This window comes from Neofelis nebulosa, chromosome 3, assembly GCF_028018385.1.
Source record: "Neofelis nebulosa isolate mNeoNeb1 chromosome 3, mNeoNeb1.pri, whole genome shotgun sequence".
In the NCBI taxonomy this organism is placed as follows: Eukaryota; Metazoa; Chordata; class Mammalia; order Carnivora; family Felidae; genus Neofelis; species Neofelis nebulosa.
Window position 1 is genome coordinate 135,300,655 of NC_080784.1, and position 15,625 is coordinate 135,316,279.

The following is a 15,625-nucleotide window of genomic DNA, read 5'->3' on the forward strand; positions in this document are numbered from 1 at the left end:
CCTTCCTTTGCTCCATTAGTATACCAAGGAGCACTGACCACATAGATACGTGTGTGAAGGACAAAAACATTTACATAAAAGTCTAGAGTAGATTAGCAGAGGCTGTGTAACCCTTATTGGTCAATCACTGAGAGTCAAATCCAATCTCCAGGAGTCTCAGTTCTTCACCTGTACACTCAGAGTGATAATTTCTGCTATAGATTCAGTGATACCAGATATGCAAATTTCTGACTCGGAATATAACTGCACAAATGATTGCTATTATCATATACTAAAATGATACACAATGTCTGTACTTCAAAGTACTCAAGTTTGCCAACAAATACTCCGAAAAGAATTCATTTTGCTCATATTTTGTTCCTATTAAACCTAAGGATCCCTTAGAGCACTCCTCTCTCCCACCAAAAGAACCAACTTAGGTAGAAGGTAAGCTGTCTTACTCAAGCATGGTTTGTATGCTTTGTTTAATCAAAACTGCTGTTTTCCATTATTGTACCACATGTTTGACATTTTGGCACCATAAGTGAAGAAACACTCTGGGTTCAGCCTTGGGCCTAACCTTCATCACATGATTTTCGTAGCTGCTTCTGCAAAATATCTTCTGTGCTCCAAACCCATTTCTAGAAGAAAAAGCAGTTTGTAAATAGGAAACCGTGCAGGCTTTCTTCTTAAATTTCCAACATCTACTGAAATAACCTCCACTCTTACTAGCAAGTCAACTATGAAAACAGTGAAAGAAATGATTTTTGAACTAAATCAGAAACGTTTCTCTCAAAAACAAAATGAATAATTTTGGTGGCTCTTGCTGTCCTACAGTTTGGGCACAATTTTTAAAGGAATTCAATAAAAATATAAGATCTAAAATTTCTATTCCTGATAATTTAAACAATTAGATTAAAATTTACAAAGTTAAAGACAATTGCCAAAAATCTATTTCCTTATCAATTTTAAAAACAAAACAAATGAAATTTTTCATCAGCTAATTTTAAGCTAATATTTAAAAGCACAAGGAAAAAAAAAATCATTTGTCTGCATTCTGATTCCAGCTTCTACCACTGAAGCAACGTTTGTGTTTCTGTGTGAGCATGATGTACATATACCTGCGTGTATGAATACAAAGGAAAAAATACTAGAAGAGGTCTTCAATTTATAGCAGTTTCTGAGTTATATGTTGTTCTTCAACTATGACAGTCTTATACATAAATATGAATGAGAGGTGTCGGGGTGGCTCAGTTGGTTGAAACTCTTGGTTTCAGCTCAGGTCATGAGCCTGGTGTCGGGCTCCACATTGAGCATGGAGTCTGTTTAAGGTTCTCTCCCTCTCTCTCTCTCTCTCTCTCCCTCCCTCCTTCCCTCCCTCCGCCCCTCCCCTTGCACACTCATGCGCTAAAATATAGACAGATAAAATAAGAATGAGTGAAGTTCATAAACATGGTACTCAGTATAGTTTCCATACCCAGCATCATGAATCACATAACATCTATCTGTGGAAGTGTGTTATTATCTGTTACCACCTTGGTTTCTAGCGCAATGTATAAAAAAACAACACCTTGCTTTGGGCAATATTAACTTTTTGACTTTTAAAAATGTATTCTTAGCATTGCATTTCCAGGCATAAAAAAGATCTCAAAGTCTTATGTTCCTCTTCAAATTTAAGACAAAATGAAAATCTAAAAAAAAAAAAACCACAACTGCCTCAAGTAACCCCCACCTCACCTTTCCCCCTATACATTGAGCACATCACCTACCAAATATATACCAAGAATGATTCAAAGTGCGGTAACATTTAACATATAAAGAAAAAGTAGAAAAGGAACAGAAGAAAATGTTTGGTCAAGCTGTTAAAAATTACGAAAATGCTCCTCTTTCATTTTAATTACAATTAAGTTTAATATATTCTTTTGTTTTACTGAACTACAGAGTATTTCAAAAGGTAGAAATTATATCTATTACAGTCAAGGAAACGTGAATGAAAAAAGTCTGCTAGAAAGTGAAAACTTCTCAGGGCACGTAGAGGGCTCAGTTGGAAGGCCATGCAACTCTTGATCTCGTGTTTGTGAATTCAAACCCCACGTTGGGTGCAGAGATTACTTAAAATAAAACGTTTACAAGTGGGGATGGGGGGGGTGCTGCCTGGGTAGCTCAGTCAATTGAGCATCTGATTCTTAATTTAGGCTCAGGTCAGGATCCCAGGGCTGTGGGACTGAACCCTGATGGTGGAGCTTGCCTGGGATTCTCTTTCCCTCCTGCTCCTCTCCCCCAACTCGCACACACTCTATCTAAAGAAATAACAACAATAATAATAAAATTATCTTAAAAATTAAAAAAAAATTAGAGTAAGTTTAAAAACAAAACAGAAAAGTAAGATCCCCTCTACAGCAATACAGAGACCACAAAATCCTCCTCCTGCCTAAAGTCCGATGTAGTCACTCACAGAAATAGGATTCCCCTTAGAGAGTTAGATTAACAACACGCTCATTCGGGACAAGAGCAAACGTACATTTTTACTTCCTCCTGAAGAAACTGAGGCAAACAAGATTTCCCAAATGTGTCCAAGATAAACAAGCGGTGTCTGTCCAGTGATTCAGGAGTCCCTGGCACTCAAACCTACTCTTTTCCATTCCATGAAAATCTGCAAATTTAGACAGTAATCCTGTCTAAAACTTTAATGCTTCTGAAAAACAGGATGAGGTTTTTATAGGAAATTATCCTATTAAAAGGCCACACACTTTTTTTTTTTTTTAAACAAAATACTCAAGCTGCTCTTGAAAAATATCTGTGAAAATACCAAAAGCAGGACAAGTTAGGTATAGTGATGGAGTCTGACAATGGCTCTTGAATAGAGAGAATAGAATAGCTCCTTTTGAGGGGAGAGAACAGGGGGATCCAGAACCCACACTCCTTAAGCCAAAATAAAATCCACATGGATAAAAGATGTAAAGACACAGCTTTTTAAAAAATTTATCACCAACACTCAAAGAAACCTTCTACAAGAATACTTTAATACCTTCAAGAGGACAACTTAAAATGAAGACATAACAATTATGAGTGTCTATGCATCAAAAACATTGCATCAACATTCACAAAGCAGGGGTCCTGATGCTCAGTCAGTTAAGCGTCTGACTTCAGCTCAGGTCATGATCCACAGTTCGTGAGTTCAAGCCCCTCGAGCCCCGTGTCGGGCTCTGTGCTGACAGCTTGGAGCCTGAAGCCTGCTTAGGAGTCTGGGTCTCCCTTTCTCTCTGCCCCTCCCTGCCTCTCAAAAGTAAATAAATGTTAAATAAATAATTTTTTAAAAATTTAAAAAAATTCACAAAGCAAAAACTTCAGAAGATTATTAGGAGAAATAGAAGCTCATTAATTGTATGTGACTTATTCATCTCTTAGTCCACAGAATGGATAAAATAAGAATACAAAAATAAGGGGCGCCTGGGTGGCTCAGTCGGTTAAGCGTCCGTCCGACTCTTGATTTTGGCTCAGGTCATGATCTCCCGGTTTCAGGAGTTTGAGCCCCGAGCCTGCCTGGGATTCTCTCTCTCTCTCTCTCTCTCTCTCTCTGCTGCTCCCCTGCTCATGTTCTGTCTCTCCCAAAAAATAAACTTTAAAAAAATGAATATAGAAATAAGGCAAGACAGGTCTAATGTACAAACCCACATTTGACTCTGGACCCTGAAAATAGAGAATATACATTCTATGTTCACATTCATGGACTTATCATCTATTAGGCCACAAAAGGTCCATGACTAACTATATTTATTTGAAAATAACTGTAAATAGAGGTACAAAAGAGATGAGGTGACACTGAATGCAGGACCCTTATAGTAACTTTATATAATTAAACATAGCTGTGATGCATGCAGAGCATAAGAACTTTCAGTTCCTCTAGCAGTTTGTTGTGATAACATTTTTTCAAGAAGCCACAAAATCCCTTGAGAAAAAGGTACTCAAACCATCTGCTACTTCCTAAAATATCCAAGGTAGAGATTATCTATTTCCTATTTCTCAATAGACTAAAAGAACTCCACCTTCCACTATATTTTCATGTTTAATTATCTTCAATGAGAAGTTCGTTGCTGGGCTTTCCTTAAACCCCTTAACATATATAATTTATTAATTCAAGGTCTGTTTTTGGCAGAAGTGCAAGCCATCTTTCACCACACTTCCTATGGCAGTCTTTCACAAGCATAAAAGGTTGCTTTGTAAATTAACCTTTGTATTTAATAGCCAGGCTAAACATCCTCTTTACTGTCTAAATCTTCACCTCCTTATGACTGTACTCCCTGAGCTGGGACTTCTCTAATTCTATCACATCTCTTATTTGATGGCTTTCCAAACTAAGAAAGATGTCCTCTCAAATTTATTTTCTGCATGTTTAACTTGTTTATATTTATGCACCAATTAAGGCAAACTCTTAGAAAACAGTCTCTATTTTAAAAGCTCATGTTATGTTATGAAGCTCATTTTATCTGTATTAAAAAACAAAAACAAAAAACACAGGACTGAGTTTTGGTCGAATTAATCCACAAAAACAATTTTTATTTTAAGAAACTGCCACATGACAGTGTTTCCTAAAATCCTATCTGCCCTGTTTAAAAAATGCCATTCTTTCCACTATCACTTATTTCCATGTACATTCTGAAATCGCAGTTCTAACATATATCATGACTTGATTTTTCTCTGCTTCAGTCAACTCTACCAGAGGTCCTTGTGGCTGACAAAGTCCCCCACATTCCATTATTCTCTGTCACGACACCCCCATTTGTTTTTTGTCATGGTGCTGTAACAGTTTGCGACTGTTTCATTGGCCAGTTTTGTTTGCTGATTTTCTGTCCCCCACCCCCACAACAGCTCCCCACATGAACCAGCTTAGAGACCTGCACACACAGTGGCTGGCTCTCAGTGAGCAACAAGCCATTCGTCAATACATGATATGGATAATATTAAAAGCACTGTTCATGTATGTGAATTGGCCACAGTCATAAAGCTATTAATGCTGATATAATCTTTAAGTAGATAAATTAATACCCAGAAACAGTGAATTCCAGTCACATGCCACAATGTTCTGAGGCCCCAAAGCTGAAAGCGCATGGGCAGACTTGTTAAAGGCAGCCATGTAGGAGACAACTAAGTGTGGCCTCACAGCTCCTTTACAGAATAGCAACGGGAGTGCTGAAAAGGGGATTCACTCTCACTACCATCACACATACACCCACAGATAATTTCAGAGCACTTCACGAAGTATTCTTGTTCATAAAGCAGATCCACCTTTTCCTGAAGTTTGGAACACACTACCAATTGGGGGAATATGGTCACCACCTTCCTCTAGCAAAACCCCAGTTTTAAAGATAATTTCCAGAAGCTCCACTCAGATAACATATCTTTGCACAAATTCAAGACTGTAGCTAATGAGAACAGCTAAAATTTGCCTGAAAGTTTTTTTACTAAAAACACATCTAAATGACAATTTCTAGGGCTGTTTAGCAGTTCTGAAAAATAGAATATATATACACATATATATATGTATACATATATATCGATTTGATGGGTTCATAAGTTGTGTGTTGGAAGTTTCACTTGCAATTTTGACAAAAGCATGCATTGATATTTTAAATGTCAATTTGACTTTCTTTAAATACTTCTTGATGTAAGCTTCTTCATCACAAAGTCTGACCAATTTTAGAAATCTTCATAGTATCTTCTATGAAAAAAAGTTGTGTTTTAGCCATATGTATTTAAAACACATTATTTTTTAACATTCAAATGCAAAATTGATCAGATCTCAGAACCACCAGTTCCACAGCCCAGTTGACTACAAAGACAGTAAAATAACTTGCAAGAAACTGAACTAGATCAGTTTAAACATGGGTTAGGATGGACATACAGTTTGGAAAACAGTTCAGTGGTTTCTCAAAAAAGTAAGGTATAGGGGTGCCTGGGTGGCTCAGTCAGTCAAGCATTCAACTTTGGCTCAGGTCATGATCTCACAGTTCATGGGTTCGAGCCCCACATCAGGCTCTGTGCTGACAACTCAGAGCCTGAAGCCTGCTTCAGATTCTGTGTCTCCCTCTCTCTCTGCCCCTCCCCGGCTCGCACTCTCTTTCTCTCTCTCTCTCAAAAATAAACAAACATTAAAAAAAAAAAAAAAAAAAAAAAAAAAAAGGAAGTAAGGCATAAAACTATCCTAAGGACCCAGCAAATCTACTCTTTGGTATCTAACCAAGCAAAAGGAAAATGTATGTCTACACAAAGACTTGCACGCAAATGTTCACAGGAGCATTATTTGTAATAGCCACTCCCCTGTGAACACACATGAAACAACCAGTCTATCATACTCAGACAGCAGAATACTATTTGGTAATTACAAGGACAAAGCTGACATATGCTATGCCACAGATGAATCTCAAAAAAATTACACGAGTGCAAAGAGCCAGATGTAAAAAACCTCAAAGTTCCATGTAGGTGAAGTAACGACAAAAAGGCAAATTTACACACAGAAAGATTTAGCAAGGAGCTAGGAACATGGATTACCTGTAAATGGACATGAGGGATCTTACTGGGGAGATAAAATGTCCTAAAAAAGATTTATGGTGATGGCTGTACCACTTAAGAAGGTAAACATAATAAAGTGAAATCATTGAGTTGCACACTTGAAATGGACAACTCTTAGGATATGTAAAATATACTACAAAGTTGTAAAGAAAAAAAAAACTTGGGTTGAGGAAAAAATGATAAAATGAGAAGTCACAAAAGAGATATGAAAGATCTGGGTGATAGTGACTGTATCTTGATTAAAGCAATCTGCTCCCCTCCCACCCTGCCAAAAAAAAAAAAAAAAAAAGTCATTTGCCAAGATATCAAAAAACGAAGTAGGAGTAAAGTTTCCACTTCACTCTTTAATATAATGGATAATACCAACACCTTAGAGGGATATCACCACAGAATATGGGTGACCTCAGGAAGAAACCAAGTTTTATTCTAGGCTTATGAGAATTGTCATGATTTTTTTCAAAGCCTACATACTAAAGTCCACAGTGAGTAAATCTAATGATTTTCACTTTATCCTTAGAAAAACATGACTGTTAAAATAAGAAAAATATGATGCCATTTGTAAGAATAAGGCACCTGTTGGGGTGTCTGTGTGGCTCCATCAGTTGGACTTCAGCTCAGGTCATGATCTCATGGCTTGTGAGTTCGAGCCCTGCTTGGGGCTCTGTGCTGACAGCTCAGAGCCTAGAACCTGCTTTGGATTCTGTGTCTCCCTCTCTCTCTGCCCCTCCCCTGCTCGCACCTTGTCTCTCACGCACTCTCTCTCTCAAATATAAATAAACATTAAAAAAATAATAAAATAAGGCACCTATCATGAGTTTTAATATAAAAACCCCACACTATCAACAAAAAGATAGAAACTACCAAATTCAATCTTTTATAACTTCCAATCTAGGGCTTTTTGTCTTCTGGGCACAGTTCCCACTTTAAAAAACTGTGTTTAATTGGTTTACTCTCGATTTTACTAAAATCAAGTGACAAGCAGACAATACTCATCTCTGTATGCTTTACAACACTTTCAGCTAGAACTTGGTTTTGGAAACAAATGTAACACACTGGGTTCCATTCTATATTTTTACTATGCTAATGTCAGTAAATGTAGCTGCCTAATTTCTTCCATGTGGTACAAAGTTTATATTTACACAGCTTTTTAAAATGGAGAGTTAGCACAAGTATGGTTTAACTCTAAAAGGGAAGTGAGGGGGGGAAAGAGAGATACACAGACCATAAAATAACAGAAAAACATAATTTCTAGAAGTGCAATTGCAGGTCAACATTACTTAAAGAGAAAGAGAGAGAGAGTGTTAGCTACGTGTTACCGTCCAGAATTTTGTACCACTAAATATCCCCTTTTAACAAACTTTTAGAAATATTTAATATTCAGCATATTAATTCAAGAGGTTCTGTTTGCCTTTAAACACACACACACAGCATAATTTCATGAACTCATGACAGCTAAAGCTACCAACTGACTAGGTAGGCCATCTTACTTAAAAATGTCTACAGTAAAATATCAGTTTATCGACCAGGAGACAAAAATATGTAATTTCTACACAAAACTAAGTAGGAAACATGTTTCATTCTTTTATATGAAGCAATGGGGCCTGGTTAATTTTACCACTTACCAAAAATTCACATCCAGAGTAAATCAGATACACCTGCATTTTTTTTTTTTTTAATTTTTTTTTTCCCACGTTTTTATTTATTTTTGGGACAGAGAGAGACAGAGCATGAACGGGGGAGGGGCAGAGAGAGAGGGAGACACAGAATCGGAAACAGGCTCCAGGCTCCGAGCCATCAGCCCAGAGCCTGACGCGGGGCTCGAACTCACGGACCGCGAGATCGTGACCTGGCTGAAGTCGGACGCTTAACCGACTGCGCCACCCAGGCGCCCCTACACCTGCATTTTTAAGGCAATGAGAATGAGGGGATCGATTTAACAAGTTATCCAGATGCACATTGTCCGGGATGAATGTCACGTGAGTCTCGGCTCTATCATGACCACAAAAACATATGCACCAAATCAAAATTTAATCACACTGCACGACACCGTTTGTGAATTGTGCTACATATTTTATCAACTGCTCTGCTTTTGACAGGACAGTTTCCTGAAGGAAAGTTCCAAGAACTGAAGAGTTACAACACCCACATACCAGAAAGTGTTTCCTGAATTTTGTTACAGGAACTGACATCTGCTATAATTTGAACATTTACTTCCCAGTAGGAGTCTCACTTAAAATTTTTACTGAACATTATTTGTTCAACAACAGTGGACACAGTATATTGTTTAAAAAACAAAACACCACCACCTTTTAGTTTCATGGAGTTTGGATATAATTGACCAATTCACAGTTGTAACTTTTCTCTGGGAACAAAAACAACTGCCACCTGATAAACTGGGGTGTGTGTGGCAGAATGCGAGTTAGCAGTTTTGGGAAGGAGCCCAGAATGGATAGGAAAGGGTAAATTAAATATTTAGGTCCTTGAAAAGAAACAATTCTTGGGAAAGTGCTGCATGATCAAATTGGGCATTACTTCTTGATGCCTTCCTTTTCCTTTTATTTTTTAAATTTAGGTGCATCTGGATACTTTAGCAAATACAGTTTGTAATATATATATAAATAGAGATGGAGATCTACTTTTTCTACCAATCTCTTGTCTATTTCAAGGGGGGGGGGAGGAGGATATGTGAGTATATATTAAGTCAAAATGTAATTGCATTGTATAATATATATATATATATATATTTTTTTTTAATTTATTTATTTTTTTTACATGATATACTTTATATATCTCTCTCACACAGACTCCATTTCACAAAGGGTAGTAGGGTGGGCCTCTGGCCTCAGAGCCGGCAGGGCTCCCCACCCAAGCTCCACCCTACACCTGTCTAATGAGACTCTGAGGGTGGGGAAAAAAGGAGTAGAATCGGCATGTTAGCAACCACCCCCCCCCCCCCAAACCCGGTGATTCTAGTGTCAAGTTTGAAAGAGAACCTTGAACTTAATATGACCACGTTGCACCTAAAATATTCTTTTACTTTTATTTAATTGCCAACCCAGCAGTAAGCAATATGAAAAAGAAAGCAAGATCTTGTAGGGTAAAATAAAGGCAAGCCAGTGACTCAAGAGTTGCATCCTTAACTCTCTACAGCCCACCCAAAGGACCATGTGGCCTGCAGGTCTCCAAGTATTCATCATCATATGAGCCAATAGAGAGAAACAACAATTCTTGGTACCTTTAGAACGTGGTCGGGCACCTGGGTGGCTCAGTCAGTTATGCGTCCAACTTCGGCTCAGGTCATGATCTCATGGCTAGTGAGTTCAAGCCCCATGTCAGGCTCTGTGCTGACAGCTCAGATTCTGTGACTCCATCTCTCTCTGCCCCTCCCCACTCACACTCTGTCTTTCTCTCTCTCTCAAAAATAAACATTAAAAAAAAGTTTTTTAACAATGTGGTCAAACTGTGGGTGTCCTTTGGAAATATAACACCTAACACCAAAGCAAAGGCAATTTAGGCATCAGTCGAAATACACTATAGATTTCCCCCCTTCAGTTAGTTTTCGTTCTTTTTGACAAGATGTCGCTACTGGGATTCCTCTTACCATACTAAATCTGACATAAAATTACTGCTTGAGTAACAGCCTTTTGAATCGGATAGTTCAATCTGGTTAAATTAAAAACAAAGCCAATAAACCATAACAAGAAAACAGACATTCATCAGAGAACAAGACTTCCAGGATATTAAGTCTGCTGGCTTTGTGGCCATTGGGTTAAGCTTTAACTCACTAGGCATAGCTAGAAAAAGGGAAAAGTTTGCACAGGGGAAAGATTCTCAACACCGATCACTGCCAAGTCACAGAAAGTCAGCACTGGGATGGTTTTGAAGTTAATTTTTACTTTAGGGTCTCTAGAGCATTAACACGGCAAGTTATAAATCTTATTTTTCCCTTTAAGGCCTAATACTAAACTCCACCTGATACATCTATATTTCAGCAAAACATTATTGTGCCTTCTACTTACTGCATTATTTTGAGCAAATGAATACATGTATACTCATAATAAAAGGAATGAACAAAAATACAGCCTTAGTTCTCTCCCCATTTTTTTTCACTTATGTAAAAAAGGTAATCATTTAAGCTGTAAAAGTTATGCACACACCCTATACCAATAAAACGTAACTGAACTGCAACAGAGACTATGATATCCAAGTTTGTTACATTTTTACTTCTGAGTCAAGAAACTTTGTCCTAAAGATGTAGACTGTATTTCCAACTAGTTCGGAGGGATCATCAGAAATGCTACTGCTTGTAGTTCCCACCACAACTCACATACAGAACTTTCCCTTTTAAAAGACAGGAGCTTTTGGAATTGAGTTTATATGCCAATCTTGGAAAACAAATGAAATAGAGAAATTCCCTAATAGAAAACTAAGTTTATGTATTTGGAAGCAATCAAGTTGTATGCTGTACCTCAAAGCAGTAACGAAGATACTCAGCTTTATTTCCTGCATTTTACAGCTACTGGGTAATATATAGATTTGGAGGCTCAAAACGAACGACAGCACCAAAATGAGATTTCCCTCTTATCCGTGACTAAGAGAACATTTCTCATGCCTGAGAATATGTGACATTTAAATTGCTTCAATGCAGCATTCACTAAATTCCATTTTCAAAAGAGTATAGAAACTATCAAACACCTTTTCATGCTATCCCATAAGAATCCCCTAAATCTCTTGAGAGATCACGTGCGTTAATATCGCCAAAGAACATCTCCATAAACCAGCTGACTGGAAAAAAAAAATGACTCAATTCTTCTTTATGTTGGAAGAAACTGTAGTCTGGTGAGTCAGGAAGCTCGGCTGGCTCTCAGGATGAACTAGTAGGAAATCACTTAAGAGACCTGTCTGTGTTTCTCTCCTGTCAAGGACACTGTTTACCATGGCGTCACAAAGGAAAAAATGAAGACATTCGCTGGGTCAAAATACTGCATAAATATTTCCTTCTTGAAATCACGTCCTTGAACCGCACTTCCCAAAATACCACAGCATTTTTCTTTGATATCTGCTCATATTTAATAATCAGAGCTTCTTTGCTTTCGTGAATTTTCTTCCAAGGTAATTGGTAGCTCACAAATGAGGAGGGCAGAAGACAGAACAAAACTGGTTCTGTACCAGTTTAAGAGCAATGCTTTTTGCAATGCAAAATTTCCCTCACCAAAGAGATCCACCAAAAACCGGCTTCATAATAATCTTGGGAACAATCTGACTTTGCTTTATTATTATTATTATTATTATTATTGTTATTATTATTATTTAAACTTCATTAACATTAACCTCAGTCAAATTGAAAACAAAAACACCGTGGGAGAACTGACTAACCCTAATTTCCTTTTGCAAATTGTCTGAAAGTGCTTTCTTCTGAGATGTGCTCAACCACCAGACGCTGTTCTTCTACAGAATTTCAACTCCCCCACTCCCCTCCCTCCCAGGGTGGGGGTGGACCAGGGCTTCTCCCTTAGCACAAGGTGCGTTTTAAAACTGGTTAATCCCTGGCAGTAGTTGAAGGTACGTATATATTCCTTTCTAGAATTCAAGGATTGCTTCAATGAGGGGGTTAGCAGAGATGGGGAACCAGACAAAGCCCTCCTGTTTTATCTATCAACACACTTCTAAATATAAAGTAAGTTAATCCTCACCGAAAAGTATAGATCTACAAACTATTGAGATGCCATACCCACCTTTACCCCATCACAGGCTTGCTATTATCCAAAGAGGGCACGCCAGGTTATATACACTTCTATAAAGCATTCGGTACTTTAGATCAGAATTTGGAAACTAAAGCCACAGATCTGTAACTATTTCAAGTTAAAGAAGGCAAGTTTATTACAACTCCCATAAGAAAGTAGCCAGTGTATCTGTTGTGCTTAAAGGTTCCAAAGAAAGCACACACGAATCTGAGAGTGAGAGCAGAGGCACAGTATGTCCTGCTTGAACTGGTACTGCATTTCTTTTTATTTTTTTATAAATTTTTTTTTAATGTTTATTTTTGAGACAGAGAGAGACAGAGCATGAACGGGGGAGGGCCAGAGAGAGAGGGAGACACAGAATCCGAAGCAGGCTCCAGGCTCTGAGCTGTCGGCACAGAGCCCGACGCGGGGCTCGAACTCACAGACCGCGAGATCATGACCTGAGCAGAAGTCGGACACTTAACCGACTGAGCCACCCAGGTGCCCCAACTGGTACTGCATTTCTAAATGACTGCGTTTCTCCACAACTTGAATACTCAAATCAAATATTACATGTTTTCAAAATACTGACCCAAAATCTAATTTTTAAAGTTTAGGCAACTGACCTTTCATTCAACAGATGTCTTCCACTTCTGGGGGAAGAAATCAACAACAAAGCAAAACAAAATAATCAATTTCCTAGTTTTAGGTTGTTGTTGTTTTTCACTCCTTTTAGGTTTTAAAATGAGAGAGAGGACTGTACAAACTCAATTTATAAAGGTTCACAAGCTAAGAAATAATTACGTAGTCTCTTCCTCATTCAAAATTCTTCTAGCTTATGCAGGAGACAATAAAAATGTGAGACAATGTCTTGCCTTAAGGAGCTGACTATAGAAAAGGAAGACACTGCCTAGCCTATTCAGTCACACAAAAAATTAGTCATATACCAACCGTAAGTATCAAATGAAAAATATTACCTGAAAGCAATGCCAAATAACGAGAGGAAAGTGACATGGTCCTCTCGTGTAGTCCCTGTCAGTGCCACAAAATTCATTTTGATCTATGCTCTCATCTACCTCTTCGAAGAAAAAAAAAGTCAAATTACTTTAAATAGTGCACAATGAAATGACTGTGGTTAGAACAAACTGAGCTATGAATCCTGAGGACCAATGAGTCCAACAATCTAAACTAATTGTTTCAAGAGCAAACAGATACTGTGTGTGGCACATGGACAAGATTTTACTGCTCCAGATCATAAATCAGAGGTGATGGTTCTGTTTCTCTTAGCACTACTCAGAACAATGTGGCCCAGCTTGAGGTTTCCTTGAAATCCAAAAATATCTGCAATCTTCTCTTTGGATCTCAGAAATTACCTACTATCCCACAAAACACAACGTCTAAATGAGCGTAGACCACATTCCAAATGTAACTGAAGAAAATGAATATTTATAACTTAAGAGATCTACTCCCATCATGCAGGCTAAGAAAACAACAGACATCATGGCCTTGTGGCTTTGTTCCTAGTTCAAGGGCACATCTGAAGGCCAGGAAGAGAAGAAGAGCAGAATACAGGCAGTCCTATTTCAATTACCCACAAGTTGAACTACCAGACCGATAATTCCGATTTTTCCATTTTGTAGCAGAGCACTTTGAGCAGAAATTGCTTTTTGTATACTTATATTAAGGCTTTGCAGATCCCTTTTCACACCTCACACCTCACCATTAAAGAAGCATCCTGGAAGTAAGCAAATCTGCAGCACAGCTCAGGACTCAGGCACTGCTCCACCTGTGTGATCTCGGGCAAGAAACAGGCAGGCCGGGACTCAGTTTCTTTAACTCCAAATGTGAAAAATAAAACTCCTTACCTATTTAAGTGACTGAGAAGAATCAAAGAGATAATTCAATTACAGCAGCTGTGCCTGGCACGCTGCAGTGTTCAGTTAGTTACTATCTTATTTTATTCTTAGCTTAAGAGTGGAGGCATTGAAATCACTTGCAATGATTCAAATCGCACCTCTATATGAAGGAGTTTTGTTGAATAGTATTTAATTATTTTGATCAAGGTATCTTATCAAAGGTTTTATGCCACGGGCCCCCTTGGCAGTTAATTTTCATTACAGGTTAGCACACAAAGATGCAACTTTTGTTTCTAATCAAAGTTTTCCTACTACTTGGATCCAAGAGCCCCTTTCTCAGAACAACCAATAACATGGAGCAGGGAATAAACCACTGAGTTGAGATGTTAAAATATATACAGCAGATATCACACAAGAGGTGGTCTACATTAGAGAAGTTGTTTCTCTTCCTAGAAAGTTCTCTTAGGAAACAATTTTGAATTTCATCTCACCCAATCGTCAGCATTCGAGCATCTATTTTTTTTAGTGGTACACCAGGGTTTTGGGACCCGAAACGTATTTAGCCTAAGACATCCCCAAATCACTATACTACAACAAATGTCAACTTGAAGGGCCCTATTATTATTTTAAATATGTGACACCAAACTGCTTTCTAGTAAAACAGTTGAAAAGAACTTAAATATAACTTTAAGCTTCCCTTAGCACCAACTGCTGTCACATCTAAAATGAATTCACACACAACAGTCTGAATCGTATACTAACCACTAACGCCTTGTTATCACTCTTTAACACTCATTGCAAAAAAAAAAAAAAAAAAAAAAAGGAACCAACCAGGCAAAGTCAGAGCTTGAGGTCCTTACAATAGCGCTCCTCTGACAGCAACTGCAGTTCATTATCCTCTCCCCTTCGCCAACCCCGGTACGTTCCCGGTCTTTGCCTACTCAGCAGATTCTCGCAAGCCGTGCGTTTTATGAGTAATCCTACATTTTAGCAGCAACATTTTCGATCACTCACCAGCCAAATTCTCAACCACCTTCTCTAAGGCGAACTGTTTTTACATTTACTGACTTCTAAAATTCCGATCAAAAATACTAGCGCTCCCCCTCCCCCCCCCCCCCAAATCAGGCGAACCAAAGAGAGGTGCACAAAGAAACTAAACGAAAATTTGGGCAAAGGTAAGCAAGTTCAAACAACTTATTTTCTCCGAAAATAATTATTTTGGAAGACGGAAGAAATTTAACGTTTAACTTTAACTCAACCCCTCTCGTCCGCTCTGCAGAAATTGTCCAGTACGCTCTCCCAACGGTTTTTGTTGTTGTTGTTTTTTTTTAATCTGACGTTAAGTAATGAACCACAGCATCGGGAATGATGAGAGAGCAATGACAAAGCTGCTTCCTGCCGGTCGTCTTCGCAGCACCCCAACCGTCCCTCCCCCACCCCCCGCCCTCAACCTTCAATTCCCCTAGCCACTAACACATTTAAAAAGTTTCTCTCGGA

The 15,625-nt window shown here is 38.3% G+C and overlaps 1 protein-coding gene and 1 long non-coding RNA gene across 7 annotated transcripts in view; both read right to left on the reverse strand.

Annotated features, from left to right (window-relative positions):
* AFF1 (ALF transcription elongation factor 1) overlaps window positions 1–15,625 on the reverse strand; it is a 255,761-nt gene that overhangs the window by 121,382 nt on the left and 118,754 nt on the right. The gene's annotated exons all lie outside the window — the stretch shown is intronic.
* LOC131507360 (uncharacterized) lies at window positions 6,789–15,549 on the reverse strand. Its single transcript, XR_009259464.1, has 2 exons — window positions 8,447–15,549; window positions 6,789–8,204 (listed from the first exon to the last, which is right to left on the reverse strand). It is a non-coding gene; the product is annotated as an uncharacterized LOC131507360 (long non-coding RNA).